This window comes from Protopterus annectens, chromosome 1.part2 (genome assembly GCF_019279795.1).
Source record: "Protopterus annectens isolate FY-2018-M chromosome 1.part2, PAN1.0, whole genome shotgun sequence".
NCBI lineage: Eukaryota > Metazoa > Chordata > Ceratodontiformes > Protopteridae > Protopterus > Protopterus annectens.
In genome coordinates, this window is record NC_056727.1 from 887,750,767 (window position 1) to 887,769,408 (window position 18,642).

At 40.0% G+C, this 18,642-nt stretch overlaps 1 protein-coding gene across 2 annotated transcripts in view; it reads right to left on the reverse strand.

Annotated features, from left to right (window-relative positions):
* The window catches only part of KIAA0319L (KIAA0319 like), a 1,767,873-nt gene that overhangs the window by 1,178,124 nt on the left and 571,107 nt on the right, over positions 1 to 18,642 (reverse strand). The gene's annotated exons all lie outside the window — the stretch shown is intronic.

Genomic DNA, 18,642 nt, shown 5'->3' on the forward strand with positions numbered 1-18,642 from the left:
ACATTCCATATTCCTACTACAAAAATGTTTTTGCCAGAAAAAGCTGATGCATCAGGTTACTGGATGTATTTTGGCTATATAAAACTTGGGGAATGAAAGGCGGCAGGGGAGTGTGAAGTTTGTTTTCCTCTTTTCCTCTTTTCTTTTCTCTCTCTTCACAGTATTTTACTGGATTATAACTATAAAAGGTAGTGTGACGTAGCTGGGACTAAAAGTGGTTTCTCACCCACCAATAACAAACAACTCATACAGGACAGCCACTGCCCTTCAGCACCTATTTTACACAGCGGTAGGGCCACGGTCGGCCTTAGATAAAGTGGTGCCCTAGGCAAAAGGGCTCCACAACACCCTCACACACACCACCTGGTGCCCACTTTCTGGTCTGCTTACACCATCCAGTTTAATGGAAAAGCACCTCTGCTAGAGCACAGCCCTAGGCAGCTGCCTAGTTGGCCTATGCCTAAGGCCGTCTATTGGTAGAGCAAACCTTAACATAGTAACCAAAATCACGTAATTTTCAGTGATCCTGATACCCTATTTCCCACTTCAAACAGCAATGACCATAACTTACTGTTCCTCTACTAAGTAAACAAACAGCAGGCTTCCTAGCTACCATTGATGGTTTCAAATATAGCAGATCTGCAAAGACTTCCAATAAGCTCAATTGTTAACAATCAAATAAATGAACCAATACCATCAACGTATAATAAATATCTTCACAGATTGTCTCTGCAGATTTCTATGAGCTGACTGTGTTCTGCAAAACTATTTAAATACTTCTCAAGTCAGCAATGGAAACAATTTTAATGCTGTCAACAATAAAGAAGGAAAATGTTAAACAATAATTCCCAATTCTAAAACATAAATGCTCTGGAGTTTGATAAATATACACAAATTATTATAAATGTGATCACTTTCAACAAATAAAATCATATTCCAACTGAAACGACAGTATGACGAACAGGTATAAAAATACAAACATGAAAAAGTACATGTATGTGAAGTACTCACCTAAAGCAGACAGATGGTTTCCTAAATTTCTGTAAATAATTCTTCATCTTTCAGGTCTCCACCATCACTACTCTTCGTCAAACAAGTATAGTATACTAGCAAAGGCTAATTCTTACTACCTGCTTGTGTATCTTTATGGTCTTGGTGTCAATAACACTGTGACATCCCCACTCTGGGCTAGTAATCAAGGAGCCCGAATACTCATCATTGACACTGGAGAGTGACGTTCACTTGGAATACAAACAGGTGCACTCAATGTTTCCAGATGAATATCTCAGCATAAAGCACAATTTCCCTTAAGAGCACATAGGGAACATGGTCAGTCCAGGGTCTGGATTTCTTTATATCTGTCTCTTTCCAGGGCGTCAATAAGGTTCCCCACTAGCACAGCTATAGGGTTAAGTCCTCAAATGAGTGTCCAAGCCAAGTCCCTCCAGCACCCTCTCTGTGAAACTAGTACTTCATGTTCCTCCTCTAACTAGCCAACACACACACACACACACACCTGGGAAAGGCTGGCACAAATTCACCCGCTGTGCCCCCTACCGCCCACACTATAAGGTACTTATCACTGCCACCAGATACTACAAAACCAGCTACCTAAGGCTCTTGCAAGGGTACCCATTTGCACTGAGTGAAATTAATATTAATACAAATAGTAATGCTGACCAAACAGCCAAGCTTCACAGAGTTGCCACACTGTCACCAATAGATATAAGTATTCTCAAAGGTTAAAAAAAATCTCTAAAGGACGAGCCGCAATGAAATGATTAAATATATTTAATAATAAAAGAATATGAAAATACAAAATATCTTTTACAGTAAACACCAATTTCAATATTAAAAATAACAGAGCTGGAAAGATTCGCACAGTTAAGGAAAAACAATACTTAACTATTCTCACTATATTTTCCTGACTGAGCTACAGAACTACTGTTCCTACTTACTTAACAGAGCAAGGCAAGAAGTAGGCTAGGGATCCTTCTATATGGTTCCAAGAAACAGAGTGCCCTGAGACTTCTCTCTTGCCTAATATTAAAACATTATTTCTGTACAGAATAACATCATATACATCTGGTCATCTGACTTATGGTTGCCATGCAAGCCCCCACTGCTAGAAACTGCCAGGATTTAGCAGCTGCAAGTCAACAATACACACACAAGAGCATTGCTCAGATCTGGTGCAACTTCTGGAAGTCATAACACAATTACAAACTTTTACTCCTCCTACAGAGACTAACAAACCATACTTCTTACAGATATTACATCGCTGGCTTCATTCAAAACTGTGAGATAACAACTTTATGGTCTAGGCCCAGTAATTTAATTTCTTACTATTTTCGAAAGGTTGCTGGGGCTGAGCATCACCTCTTCTTTCAGTATCCTCTATTAACACACATATGCATTTAATTCAGTTACAGTACAGTCAGGACCCACTACTGGTACATTTTTAACACAAGCAACTTTACAAATACATTTTCAACACAAGCATCTATACAAATCAGTTTGATATTCAAATAACATATAATTCTTTACTAAATTCCAGCTAGCTGTACTGGCATATGTTACACATCCCACTGCCCTACTTCTCCTGGCATAGCTGGCAATGCCTCACATCATCACAAGCATCATGAAGGTGGGCAATCCACAAGTGTAAGAAGGGCAGTAAGGCACTGGCCATTGCAATCTGTAAGCCAAGACCCAGTTTTAGGACAGTGTCAGTAGCTAGCAGCATGCGCACACTGAACCCCCAATTGAGCACTGGTACAGTAGAGCAACAGTTACTAAAATTGACATAAACAGCTGTCTGGCAGTCTGCAAAGAAGTTATGTCACGGACCTGCAAGGAAATGAATAAGCAGTTAACTTTTAACAATGAGAATTCCAAGTACTGACAGCAGCTTGGCTTCCACTAATTTACTGCTAAATAATCAGAATCCTTCAGCCATGCCGCCTTTAAAAAGAGTGGTTCTCACAGCGTAAGTGCAACACCAGTGGAATGTTGCCTCCTTCATCTGTTCCACAGAGTAGTTTTTATCAAAAGATGTTCATAAAGAGGGAGAAAGACAGACAGAAGATGTATTAAAAAGTAGCAGTGAAGAAGGAAACAATTATACTTGCAAATCAGAGGGGAAACTGAAGTTCTGCTCCCTGTACTGAAAGAGTCCAAATAAATGTAAAGGTTGGAAGTGAAAGACAGAATGGACAGCTGGGAATAAATTTAATATCAAGTATGGGATTTGAAGGTCTTGTCTGATGTGTTCCTTACACTTCTGCCATTGGCTGAAGGATAAGATGATGAAGAAGACAATTTGCCTCAAGGTGGACAACCATTTTAAATGTTGGGATGCACTAGAGTCATGAAATACAGAGACCGACTAGCCAAAAGATCGGACTTACACACATATATGTATCTCTACTAAATCCAAGATGCCACTTCTTGGACTATTCCTTTTCTGTGAGGTATGGTGACCTTGAAGTTGGTATGTGTAAATTCAGAGGGTGTGCAGCAGAGGCTTGCCCCCTTGTAAAAAAGAAGTTTAAAGGAGAATTGAGATTTTCAAAATTCACTTTTCTGCATTTTCAGTCATTTTTTTTTTTTTATTTTGTCACCACTCAGTATTTTGAGTGTCGGCATTTCATTTATTAAACAGCTGTTGTTGTGTCTTTCGGCTTATCCTGGTTAGGGGTCGCCACAGCAAAACTCTAGTCCGCTAATGTTTGGTAGTGGATTTTTACATGCCGTGTTACCAGCCCTGACGCACAACCTTCAATGAAGGCACGCCCATTCACGCATGCCTCCACACAGAAGACGCTCTAGCTGAGAATCGAACGCAACAACGTTTTACTGTGAGGCGACAATGCTACTGCAGCACCACTACCGCGGGTCACTTATTAAACAGCACTTGGTGTAAATTCATGAAAAACTGGGAGGAACATTTTAATGGCCATACTTACTGAACAATCTTTATAGCAATGGAGGATAGCATGAGAAGGACTAATCTTGGAATTTAGAGTTTGGGAAAGTGAAGAGAACTTGGATGTGATTCACTATGTTAAAAGCAAAATGACAAATTAAAAGACTAACTGCCTGCCAATCACAGAGTATGAAAAGAAATATGGGAAACTTAAGCCAATTCTGGTGTTTTTTTTTAAATGATTTTAAGAGAAAGAGTAAATACTAGGGTAGCCAGGATGGTGGCTGATCAGCAAGTGAATTTGTGAGGATAACTACTTAGAAATGACTTTACAACACAGGATGCAAATCAGTGAGTTTGTGAGGATAACTACTTGGAAATGACTTTACAACACAGGATGCAAATCATGGAGGCATTATGGTAGACTACAGAAGGAAAACTGAAGTTCAAATTGTCGTTTCTGAAGGTCTTAAAAGTGTATTTAAATAGTAAAACAAAGACTTATGTTTTTTTTTAACAAAATAAAGGCTTCTCATGATCTGGAAAACACTATTCAGCACATTAAGAAATGGCCTCTAAATCTGACTCAAATGTGAGTGGGACAGAAAGAAGAGGAGACTGCTGGACTATGAGATGTAGGGTAAGTACATCACGTGCAGCTGAGGATGAATGGGAGGAAAGAGCAGACTCTGATAAGAAAATCCTATTTGTGTGTGCACATCCAGGGTCAAGATGGCTGGAAAGGTCTGAAACCCTCAAATTAATCTATTAAACTGTTAATCTATATGCATGTTTGCATTACCTGAATGAAATTCTAATGCTTTACGGAATGGAAATCTATTTAATGTCTAGTAGTCCCCCAACAAATGTTGATTTTTAGCTTGGAATGTCCCACACTAAAGACAGATGCAATCAATGTTTTAACTTTTACACCTTATTTGACATGTGAACAAACTTTGCTATAAGTAGTGAAATCATGCATGTATAAGTTTAAATGAAGATATACTCAATGACAGCAATGTGGTGCATGCATTTACCTAACTGCAAGATTGTTTTTTATATTAATAATGAGCAAAAACTAAGTTTATATATATATATATATATATATATATATATATATATATATATATATATACACACACATATGTACACACGCACATGCATGCACACACACACACACACACACGCACACACGCACACACACATATTTATTTTACTTTACTGGATTTATCTAAATAAGTCACTCCCTCACTGAAGATTAATAACAATAATCATTCTATCTGATCCAGTAAGAGGGGGCAGATCTAAATGTGCAGTTTGTTAGAGCATACTATATCAACAGTACTGTTTTTTGCCTTAGAAAAAGTTAAATGTTTTAAAGCAAAGCTACAATGCCTATTTCATAACATTAATAAAACTAATCCACTGTAGGTGGCCATGGTGGTGCAGCGGTTAGCGTTGCTGCCTCTCAGCAAGAGGTTCTCCAATTCGATTCTTGGCTGGGGTGCCTTCTATGCGGAGTCTGCATGTCCTCCCTGTGGTCGCATCGGCTTCCTCCGGGTGCTCCGGTTTCCTCCCACATCCCAAAGACATGCAGTAGGTGGATTGGACACTCTAAATTGGCCCTAGGTGTGAGTGTGTGCCTTCTGTGGAAGGCTAGCACCAGGCTGGCAACTCGACACTGTAAAACTCCACTGCCAATCATGAGCGGACAGATGATCCGCTGTGGCGACCCCTAACCGGGAAAAAGCCGAAAGAAGAAGAAGAAGAAGAAGAATAAAACTAATCGGCCCATGATGGTGATTACTAAAAGACATTATATTAAGTTGTTGCAATGTGTGGTGCAACAGTTTAAAGTTTCTGACTGTTTAAAAAGATACACTAAGAATTTCCTGTTATTGTTTTAGAAAATGTTTATAATAATTCAGTGTCATATTATTTTAACGTAAGTGAACTTTTTTATTTAATGGGGATAGAAGTCTATGAACAGCAATGCATAATCAATAGGTTTGGTATGTTGATATTAACAGTTGAAAACGTTTCTGCAAAAGTGTACATGCAATGTCTTAAAGGAAAATTCACTACTGATTTCTTTGCTGCACAAAGATTATGTCAGCTACAACTTTGCCGAATAAGTAAATAAGTATGAAAAAAGTAAACGAAAGCTGATTTCCAAGAGGTCAACCTGAACACCCCCATTGGGGAAAACTGAAAAAACAATAAAAAAGCTTTTAAAACTATTTTACTGCTACTTAACCAATACGCACACTGTGGATGCCAGCCAGGAAAAATCAAAAATAGAATAAAATTTGAGGAAAAAAAAGGAAAGGAAAGAAAAAAAGAAAAGTGTGTGCAATACCTGTGCAGGAAATGGCTATCAGTACTGTAGAAAAAACTGCAAATGTTCTCTGAAGACATAACCAGAATATATAAAGTCAAATCATAAAAGATTGGAGAAAGATGAGACAGCACTGAATAATCATCCAGAACAGATTATTAAACTGCAGAAGCTAGAAACAGAGACGAAAAATAGAATGATACAGTATTATGCATCCCAGGAAGAATTTCTTCAAAAAGCAGTAGAATAAGGTATAGAAACAAGAACAGCAAAATTACAGTTGTACCTACTTTCCATTAAAGTAGGTGTTCTGAATATCAGGGATTTATTCCCCTACTCCAGGCTCGGGGGACACATTCCTCTCCAACGTCAAGATGTCAGGGTATAAGGGTATTTGGTGCCATTTTCTCGGGTCTTTCTTGCCCTCACAGGACAGAAGCCCAACTCTCTTATCGCTAGGCCAGGAGTACACCCCACCCTTACTATCCCCTGCACAGGACCTTAAGGAGAGGACTATAGGGAGCCTAACTCTAACCCAGATGTAGGATAGATTGGAAAGAGAGAGGGAAAGGATGCTGCAACAGTGACAAAACTTGAACATCTAAATGTACGGTAAGTAGACATAGCTGCAATATGTTCACCATCTATCAAATAGCTACTTAGAAGGATTCCCAAATTTATAAGAAGGGTGGCTGAAGAACAGACATGAAGGAGAAAAATGAGTCCCTGCAAGACTGCAGAAACTATAAGTAGTGCTTAGAAAAAGTATTGACTGAGGACCTGGTGGCTGCCTCCAGAATATTTTGGGTGGACATCCCCTCTGATAATGGCATCAGTGGTAGATGTGACCCTGGTGGATTAAGTTCTAATATGCTCAGGCACCTTTTTTTGCCAAGGTGCTTGTAAGCAAAATACAATATGGTTAGAAATCCACTTAGAAATAGTCTGTTTACTAACTGGTTTGCCCAATTTGTTAGGAACCAGCCAAAAAAGAGTTGATCACACTTTATGAAAATTCTTTGTCTCATCCAAGTAAAACCTGAGAAGTCTGTGAACATCCAGGAAGTGTAAGGTTCTTTCCACCTTCTTGTGGGTTGGGGAAAAAAGTAAGGATTTGGAGACTTTGATTCAGGGAGAGCTCTGTTACCATCTTGGGCAAGAAGGTGGTATTAGCTCTCAGTGATACTCTGGGTGAAACCTGAGGAAGGGTCTTTACATGTTATTGCGTGTAACAAGACATTTTCCTTGCTGAGGTGAAGGCACTTTTTCCAGGATAAGAACTTGATGTGTATAGAAGTGACAGGTTAAAAGGGAGCAAAGTATGCTTCTATAATACAAATCTGAGGTCCCAGGAAGGTGCAGGAGCCCTCCTGGGTGGCCCTAGCTGGAGGAATCCCTTGGGGAATAGTTTCATTATAGGCTAAGTAAACAAAGTGGGCTGCATTGGCATGCAAGTGGAGATACAAGAGTCATGAATTTTAACAGAGGAGTAAGAGAGACCTTTGGAGAAAAGCTGTGCTAAACAGGTTAAAACCAAGGGCACACTGGCTAGTACAAGATGCTGGCCCCCTTTGTCTGACACTGGGACTGCATTGGCAGGCAAGTGGAGATAACAGAAGCATGGATTTTAATAGAGGTGTAAGAGAGGCCTTTGGTGAAAAGTTCTAACAAACAAGTCTCTTGGTAGCATTACCACTTTTTTTTACAGTACTTTACTGAAATAACCTGCTGTAGTATCTTTTCCCAACAAAGCCAAGATTTAGCCTTGATTTTATTCTTTACCAATAATACACAAGTGACTCCCTGTTTTATTAATTTTGTCTAGATTTGATCTCCCTCCCTGTATTTATTAATTCAATTTATTAGGTATGGCCATTTAGTTCAATCTACTGTTTGCCAACATTTCCTACTAATTTCTGTTTTTTAACCCCTCATATTCCATCTGTTTATTTGCAGGAGTCTCAGATTTCTCATTTTGCCATTTTCCAATCTAGTATTCCTTCCACTGAGTGACCTCCCAAACCTCCTGAATCAGAGGCACATGGGATATATAACTTAAGTTGTCCATTGAAATGACTTAAAAATAAATAAGTCATGGGCACTCAGAATCGCCATATAGCTGAAACATCTGATGTTCATAAGGGTCATTTGCAAATATCCCATGTGCCTCTGATTCAGAAGGTTTGGGAGGTCACTCAGTGAAAGTTCTAGCTTTGCTGGAGTTTTCATTTAATTTCTCTGATTGTTTTTTTCTGTGTGACCTTCTCACTCTTTTAATTTAGTATTCCTTGAAATATCATCATCTTATACCAATATCTTTGTGATGGTTACGGTAATTACCATTGCTGACCCACTGTTTTTTTTTTCCCTTTTCTGAAGTTTGGACGATCCTGTAAATAATTTATAATTAATTTCCCTATCCCACTAGCTCTTTAAATAAACTCTCAAATTATTGTTTTATTGTTATCAGGAACAAGGAACTAAACTTCGCTTGCTCTGCCCCATTAACAACCTTAGTACGTCTAACTGCAGTATTTCTGGGCCTTCCACCATTCCCATATCTTTCCATTTTGCTTTGTAGCAGTCATTTTACACCTTATGTAAAAAGACAGTATCAAGACTTTGTTGTAATATTTTAAGTCTGGAACTGCCAGGCCACCTAGTCCTTTAGCTAACTTCACAAATACCCAGGTTATCCCGGGTCTTTTGTCCTACCATATAAAATGTTTCATTAACTTATCCAACCTGGATACATCTTTGTCTTCCATTTGAGACCAGAAGGCCTGTCCGACATATATAACATGATAAAACAAACCACTGGATGACTTGTCTCCTCTGATCTAAATCCAGATTTAAATTCTGCTGTGTTTTTAAGTTGTTTTATACTCGGTCATGGCATCATATGTCAACCTGTATGACATTTCCAAAATGTCTGTTAACCAAACACCCAGATATTTAAGTCAGTCTCACTTCTACATTCTTGGATACCACTGTCTGAGTTGGGATATCTTAACGCAACTTCTTCCTATGGCTTGTGACTTTGTCCACATTTATTCTATAGCTCCATGCCTGGCCATATTCATCCAGTAGATGGAACAGTTTAGGTAGATCAGCGTGTGGCTAAGATAAGGTTACTAAGATAAGGCTAATTTTCAGTCCAAGTCAATCCACTTATATCCCCTTATTTTCAATAGGTTCATAGGTTCATACTAGGCTATCTGCCCGAGGGCATTTACAAGCCTAGCCCATAGTTTTGTGGCTTACGCCACCCCTTTAGTATGGGGAACTATACCCATTATTTTGCTGTGCCTCTGTTGAGCAGTGACACTGAGGTAATCCCTGGGGTATATCTGCGATCTCCCATCCATTGGTCAAGATTTCTCTTGAACAAGGCCAGCGAGGTGCTCTGCCTCACATATACTGGGATTTTATTCCACAGCATAGGGAGTCTTTGGGTGATGAATCTATCCCTCCAGCACGTCCTATTAATAGCCGTGTCGAGGTTTAAGTCTCCCGCCCTTGTGGCTCTGACGGATCTAGATTTTTGAGGTGAAGCATATTCATCAAATCTGGGTTTGACATGGCCTTGTATGTTAGGCAAAGGTCACCTCTGAGCAAGCGGTAGCGACTGAATAGAGCTGGAGTTCTTTCAGTCGGGCAGCATAGGACAGATGTTTGAGACCCTTTATCCTTTTGGTGAGGAACTTTTGTGGCCTCTCCAGCTGCTGCAAGTGTCGGGTCAGATACATTCCGAATGGGGCATTGTACTCAATCATTGGTCTGATGAGTGATGAGTATAGGGAGCCTATGACCTCCCTTGATCTAGATGAGAATCCCTTCATGATAAGGTGGGCAATGTAAAAGGTCTTCCTAACTACTTTAGCTACATGGGTGTCGAATGACAGACTACTATCAACCTGGGTCCCCAGGTCCCTGATAACTTCTTCTGTGCTCAGTGGATTGCCACCTATTTGGTAGCTATCATTGTCACTAGAGGGTCAAGACAGCATGCAAATAAGGGGGAAGAGAGAATCCTTGACTGGTGCCCCTTGAGACAGAAAAGTTGTCTAGAAGGCTAGGTCTAATCTTTACTCTTATAGGTTCATAGGTTCATACCAGGCTATCTGCCCTAGGGCATATTTATAAGCCTAGCCAGAGTGTGTTTGGCTTTCACCACCCATTTTAAATTAATTTTGCTATGCCTTTTTTTGAGGTTAGTATACTGTGCCTCTGTCTAACAGTGACACAGAAGTGATAGCCGGGGTAAACCTACGATCTCCCATCCACTCATCAAGATTCTTCTTCAGAGAGTCAATGTGGGACTCTGCCTAACCTGGACTGGGATTTTATTCCACAGTGAAGGGAGCCTCTGGGTTATGAATCTGTCCCTCCAGCATGTCCTATTTATTTCAGTGCTGAGGTTCAAGTCTCTCGAGCGTGTAGCTCGATGGGATTTGGATTTTCTGAGGTGCAGCATGTCCATTAATTCCAGGTTGGACATGGCTTTATACGTCAGGCACAGACCGCCTCTGAGCAGGCGGTATGCCACTGAGTAGAGCTGGAGTTTCTTTAACCGGGCAGCATATGGCATCTGTTTGAGCCCTTTGATCCTCTTGGTGAGGTACTTTTGGGGTCTTTCCAGTTGCTGCAGGTGTCTGGTAAGGTACATCCCAAAAGGGGCATTGTACTCAATTATGGTCCTGATGAGGGATGAGTAAAGAGGCACGATGACCTCCCCTGATCTAAATGTGAATCCCTTCATGATTAGGTGGGCTATATAAAATGTTTTTCTAACCACTTTGGCCACATGGTTGTCAAATGAGAGATTGCTATCAACTTGGGTCCCCAGGTCCCTAATGACTTCGTCTGTACTTAATGGATTACCACCTATGTGGTAATTTGTGGGCACTTTGTTTTTGCCAAAGGGGATGACTATACACTTTTTGGCATTTAGCTTGAGGCCATGGCTCTGGCACCAGTTGTCTGTTTCTATGAGGCCCTTTTGGAGGATGCTTGTGTCGGCTGGAGAGTTGATTATGGCGCCCAGTTCACAGTCATCTGCGAACTTGGTCAGCCACAGTCCTTCCGTGTTGGCCTGTACCGCCGAAAAATATATACCGAACAAGAGAGGTCCCAGAACTGAGCCTTGTGGGACGCCACTTGTAACTGGTTTGGAGTCTGACATGGCTCCAGCAATTCTAACCATGTGGGTTCTGTCCTTGAGCCAGTTTGCAACCCATCTAGTGACATAGGGGTTTATACTTAAGCTGGTGAGCTTATCTATAATGCCCGAGTGGGGTATTGTATCGAAGGCTTTTGTGAGGTCCAGGTAGGCTGTGTCCCCTCGTCAATGGCCTTGGTGACTGTTTCAAAGAAATCGACCAGGTTTAAGAGGCAGGATCTGCCCTTAACAAAGCCAAACTGGGCAGGATCCAGTGTCTGTAGGTCCCCAATATCTTTATTTATGAGGGCCATGATGATCCTTTCCATAGCTTTGCAGACCAAGCTAGTCAGGCTTATGGGGCGATAGTTTCCAGGATCCGCTGAGGCACCACCTTTGTGGAGAGGGACCACTGTTGCTGTACGCCACTCTTTGGGTACATATCCTGTAATAAGGCTAAGATTGAACAGTAGTTTTATGTTTGGGTTTAGCTCTTCTTGGAGTTCATGTAGGACACAGCCCGGGGCACCATCTGCTCCCATTGATGCTGTGTTTTTTGCTTTGGAGAGGGCGGCTCTTACCTGAGCATCTGAGATGTCAGGGGGGCAGCACTCTGTTGGGATAGATATTTGCCCTTTTGGTGGGGAGGGGGAGAAGTTTGCATTGAACCTGTCAGCTAGGATGTTGGCAATGTCTGTGGGCTTGGTGTATTTTTTGTCATTTTGGACCAATTCTGAGCATATCTGGGAATTCCCACCCAGGTTCCTAACATAACTAAAGAAAGCCTTGTGATTATCCTTAGTGTCCTGTGCAATTTTTCTCTCGAAGCTGGCCTTAGACGATTTTATGAGTGCCCATAGTTTTTTGCTAATACTGATCAGAGATGCCTTCCCTTTTTGGGATTTTGCTCTATCATGTAGTAGCTTCCTCCTTCTATTGCATAGTTTGTTTATGGCTGGGGTCCACTAGACAGGACGTCTGCCTTTGGAGGATTGGGTCTTGGTTTTATTTGGGATTGCATGATCGATGCATTCCTGAAGGTGTTCACAGAATGCGTTTATAAAGGATTCTGCGGTCTGGGCCGTATTTTCCACAGGCCCGGGGGCTTTGAAGGATTTCGCCTCGGTTTTGAGGCATGTGAAATTTGCTTTAGAGAAGTTTGTCACTGTGGTTTTCTGGGCAGGGGGTGGGGTCGGGATGTGAATATCCAGTGAGATTAGTTTATGGTCTGATCTTACCAGTGAGGGATACACTTCTGGTCTGGAGCATAGTGTCCCCATGTTGGTGATGATCAGGTCCAGTATGTTTTCCCCTCTTGTGGGAGTGGTAACAAGTTGTTCCATAGCATTTGAGTTTATAAATTCTAGGAACCTTTGGGCTAGGGTGTTGGAGCTAGAGTAATGCTTCCAGTCTATGTTTGGGTAGTTGAAGTCGCCCAATATAATGGTGTTTGGAGAGACCTTCATATTTTCCAGTATTCTCAGGAAGGCCGAGTGGGGTTCCTGTGTTTGGGAGGGTGGTCTGTAGCAGGCTATAAACTGGAAGGCAGTTTTACCCACAGTTAGTTGCACATGGATAGTCTCTGATGCTTCGTGCTGTGCCACCAATCTGGAGGCGTGGGTATCTTTGACGAATATTGATACTCCCCCTCCTTTTGTGGTTCGGTCCAAGTTTTGGGGCCAAAAAGCATGGTATGAGGTATAACCTGGTAGTGCTGGGGTGCTCTCGGGAGCCTTGAACCAGGTTTCTGTTACTGCACAGATATCGATGTTCTCCATGCTAAGGAGAGTTTCGAGTGCGTGCATCTTGAGGTTTAGACTTCTGGCGTTGAGTAGCATTACTCTTAGTTTCTTATCCCTTGAGATACCTATGGAGGTGGGTTTGTCTTTTGAGCCTTGCCTAAAAAAGGCACTATGGGGTAGCAAGAGCCTTTGCCAATATCCGAAAGCCCAGGGGTGACAGGTGCAAGCCGTCCCTAGCGAAGCATCGTGGCTTGTCGAGCATGTCATCCCAGGCTGACAGGCATTGGATCCCCTTTGAATGACACCAACACTTAAGCCAATTGTTGAAATTGATCATCTTGTCTTCATATTGTGGCATCATTCTTGGTGAGGTTAAGATGCTACTCAAGGTCAGGGTCATACCGGCCTGGGCTACATGCTCAGAGAGCTCCTCTATGCCTCTTTTCATGTAGTCCAGGGAGGTACGTCTCAGGTCATTCACACCAGCATGGACAATGACTGAGTCATATTTGTACTTGCCTTGGAGTGACTTGAGTGCTTGTGTTATGTGGCGGATCCTAGCGCCCGACAGGCAGCTCACCGTGACCTTCTCCTTGTTCAGCCTGGTGAGCGGGACGTCAGTGTGCCTGACGATAGAGTCACCTATTACAAGTGTATCAGGTGTGTTGTTTAGCCTTAAGGACTGTGACTGTTCGGCACACTGGCTTTGTGTTTTGTTTTGGGGTAGCAGTTGCTTGGGTGTCTGCTTTGGAGGTCTCTGCTGCTTAGGCAGATTTTTATTTAGAGCCTCCGAGTATGTTTTTGTGTGTTTATGTGTTTGGTTTGTTGTCGTGGTAGGTCTATGTGAGACTGGAATTGTAGTGAGTGTGGTTTCCTTCTCCTCCTGACTGGTTACGCCAGTAATGAGTTGAGAGAGCTTAGCCTCCAGTTTGGCTATATGGTTGCATCTCTCACATGTGTTGGAATTTGTTGGGAGGAGGAGAGGGTTGTCTGTGTACATGAGGCAGTTGTAACATTGCCTCAAGATTCCCAGATTCACCAGCTGGACCGGAGAGGAGACTGACAACTGACCTTTGGACATGCTACAATAGTATTGGGAATTCCTTTATAATTGAAAAAAAGGGCCAATGGGGAACAAGGTACTCAAGGGGAGTTTGTGAGGGTGTAGTGCTTTTAATTTTTTAGAGCTGACTTATATAATTGCTTTAGTGAGCAAGTGCCAGGTAACTTAAATGCAATATGTTACAGGTAACTTAAATGCAAAAACGACAAACAGTAACTTTCTTTCAAGTGAAACAAGGAAATAAGTACAGTAAGCAATGCAGATATCACTAGGGATCCACAGAAGTAGTAAAAGGTCGTGTTTTAGGTGGAATTAGCATTTCAGGGAAATAAACAAACAACAAGCATACAAATAAAGCTAGATTCAGCAGGCCTGGATCTAGTCTATGCATGCGATTCAAGGTAAATAGCTAGCAGCAGACAAATTTAATCATGTGGGAAGTACATTTTTCTCAATTACTCCAAAGAGAAAGTTTCATTCTAATCTGCTGAATGTTTTTCCTGCACCTGGGCCCTATATTATCAGTGGATTCCACTTTTTATTGGCATTCTGCAGTATCAACAGGGTACAAATTAAGTTGTCAGCAGTCCTTCTCATTGGTGAAAACCCTGTCTGGTCAAGATCTATTAATCAGGGCAGAACTTTAGATATCCACACTGCTAGGATTGCCATAAATATTTTATAATCATAATTTTGTACTGAAATGGGTACTGTAATAGATGGGGTTATGTGGATTTTTACCTTCTTTATAAATTGGTGTGATGACTGCCATTTTCCAAGAAGCGAGGATTTGTTAGGTTTGGATAACTATATTAAACTGAAGAATTTATTTCCAGACCTGAACTACTCTCCCTTCTAACAGGTTCCACACCTCTAATGTAATGCTGTCAATTCACAGTGATTTCCCATATCTCAATTGAAAAGAAAGGAGTTTAAAGAATGGGTGATAGAACATACTCAAGATTACTTAAGGAAGGAGAAAAATACTTCAGAAAGGATATCCAATGAGTGGGATAAAATGAAAAAAAAAACTAAAGGCAGCTGTAGAAATATGGGGAAAGAACTATGAACAAAAGATAAAACTATTTAGAGAGGTTAGCAAGATGCAAACATTTACAGGGAAAACAAAGGAACTTTATGACCTTGGAAGTGTAATACCTACAGACTGGCTGGATGTAAAAAAGTGAACATCTGAATAATATACAAATAGACAAAGATACACATACACAGACAGATATAGATATACATATATAGATAGAGAAATATACATATATATAAACACACACACACACACACACACACACACACACACACACACACACACACACACACACACGTATAGTAAGAATGCATAAACAGAAAATACAGAAGTTATTACAAAGACTAAGGCAACAAAACATGCAAAGAGAAATGGCTAGAGGCCCAGGGGAAATATGGGATATATTTCACAGTTTTTATGAAAAACTTAATAGAGGTGAAGGGTGACAGAACTGAATAATATTCAGATGGAATTGTTTATGGAAGGTTTATTTACAGGAAAGCTGGGGTAATAAGAGATTCAGAAATTATTACCTTAAATATATCAAGAGACAAACAATTACTTAATTTAATAATTATGAATTTAATAATTATTAATTTAATAATTGTTGGATTTATTGCACATCAGCAAGTCAAACAGTATCAGAAATACTTGGTCTAGGTCTAGGGATCTAAACCTTTTCTGCAACATCAACAGAACAGTTTGGAGGGACAGGTATCTTTCGCAGAGGATACTGCTGTTATGGAACAGACCCCCCCATCCAAACAAAAAGCTCATCCCTGTCCATTTTAAAGAGCAACTTAGATCTATGGATTCAAAACAGAAAATTTATCTCAGGACTGCCCCCTTGTACTACTAAGGGATACAGACATCTCCTAAATGCTTTATCCCATCAATGGGTCTTCTCAAATTATCTATGGTATGACCCCAGTTATTCTAATTAGGGATAATATACAATTATCGACCATGGGCTGAGTAAGGCCAATCTATAACTAAAGGCGACAGGTTATTTCAGCACAAAATGGGAAACTGACTAGGCTTAAAATGGACTGCAAGGGCAGCTAGACTAGTACTTCTCTCTGCACCTATAACACATTGAAAGGGGGAGCGGTTCCAATATCTTGGACGGAAGTCGTGGTAGTTTTGCCAACTGAGAGGAGAAAATATCACTTACCCTGCATGATACAGATCAATAACTGCGAAGAATTCATGTCATATCAGCAAACAGAATAGAAAGGCTATTACCAAACATGATAGAAATGGATCGATGTGGTTTGCAGATGTGAGGCAGACATTTGAAAATACGAACGGAGGAATGATGAAGGTTTTTCATATTTCTGCTGGGGTTTTATGAGGAAGGCTACGGCACTGTTTACATACCTTAATGAATTAGAATACTGTATTACAATAATTTATTACAGTTTGGATGCAAGAATAAAGGTGAGAGAATACTCTCAGAAAAAATATGTCTTGGTAAAGGACCTTGGAAGAGGCATCATTTCTGCTCACTGCTGTTTACTACTTATAAGGAGCACCTAGTCTACAAGATTAAGAAATCTCAAAATCCAAGGATATGAATGTGGATGAACACTAGAGAAGTTGACTTTGTTGCTGACGATGTTACTGCACATTTTACAAAAACCAAAGCACAGTATCTTGGAATTATGGAACACTTTGAAGCAATTCCAAGTATTCCTGGAATTTAAAAAAAGGAGACTAAAACAAAGACAATAGCAATTAATTATTCCTCAACACAAGTTAATTCAGACATGCCCATACATGTGGAAACTAGGGAAAATTAAATATTTAGGAATATGGATCAAAAGAAAATCTGAAATAGCAGTATGACATACAAAGGATACCGGACGTAAAATACTTAAAAAGTGGAGATTTTAAGGTCTTTAATTCTGGACTTAAACACTGTGATACAGGGTGTTAAAATGGTTACTGTCACACAGTTTTATCTGTAGGTCAGGGTTATTTTTATCAGCTTGAGGAGAAATGATAAGAAATGATGAGGAGCATTAGAACTTGAGGACTGTATTTGGGAAAAATACGACAACAAAGGATCAGATGGAACAAGTTGTCACAGTGGAAGGTTGCTTAGAGCTACCTAACTTGAAAGGATACTTTACAGCTATACAGTTGTACAGCTATACAGTTGAAGCTTGTGCATACAGTATAAGCACAAATATACAAGCTGAAATGAAAGGAGAACATTCTCAAAAAAGGAGAAATATGTCAAGGACAAAAAGTATCCTTCTAGCTGCACATTTGTATGAGGAAAATGAGAATAATGTCAAAGAATATTACATTTATAAATCAAATGAAACCTGTTTGAAGATTAACATAATTAAGCCATGTGGAACAGAGATACTACCAATAGAGACATTACCCAAGGGGATACGTAAGACACAAAATGGTTGCAGTTAACTAGAGGATATTAGATAAAAAAAAAAGTGAGAAGAGGCAAAGCAGGTGCTTAAATTACAAGTAGAGATAGAATCCCATGTTAGGGCCTAATGACAGAATAAAGATAAAGAGAAGGATTGAGGACAGCAATGAAAGAAATGCCAGCATTACTGAAATTCTTGCAAGAATTAAGAAGCTTCAAAAAGGAAGACAATTAGTGAGGCATTTAAACAAGACTCGATCAGAGGAATTTAAAACAGAATGGGAAAAAAGGTTAAACTAATAACAAAAGACCAATGGTTGGAGATTTATAAGGAACCTCAATATACAATAACATTTGAAAGACTTAGAATATTTAAGGACATGTTTGCACTCATATATCTACACTCCAAGTACACTTTAAAGTATGTTCCCCAATGTGGAAAATAGGTGCTGGAGATGTGCAGATGAAAGAAAATGAGAAAATGTTTTGGGGAATTTCTGAACTGAAATACTTTAACATGGTCATACAAAATGCTCTGAAGCAAATGTTAGAAGAATGTTCTAGAGGTGAAATTTTGACAGAGAAATGTTTAGATACAGTAAGTATTTAACTGATGTTAAGCCTGAAAAAGCAATTTCAAGAAGATAAAAATCAAACATAAAAACTAACCTTAGAAAAATATTAAATATTGAGAAAGAAATATGTCAATTAGAGGATAGATCTTTAAAAGAAAAAGAAGCAAAATTCCATCAAATCAAATGGTCTATTCTGGACTAATATATACGTACACCAATGACTCAAGAATAAGTGAAAGCTCTGATGGACAGTGGGAACTCAGATGAAGGGGGATAAATAAAGTGACTGATCTTAAAAGGTTCTTGACAGGAAAGCCAAAAGAAATTTAAAATTACATGATACTGGTTGAATTTGATATTGAAAGTAATGTTTTCATTTATATCACCTCGTGCAGAAAATT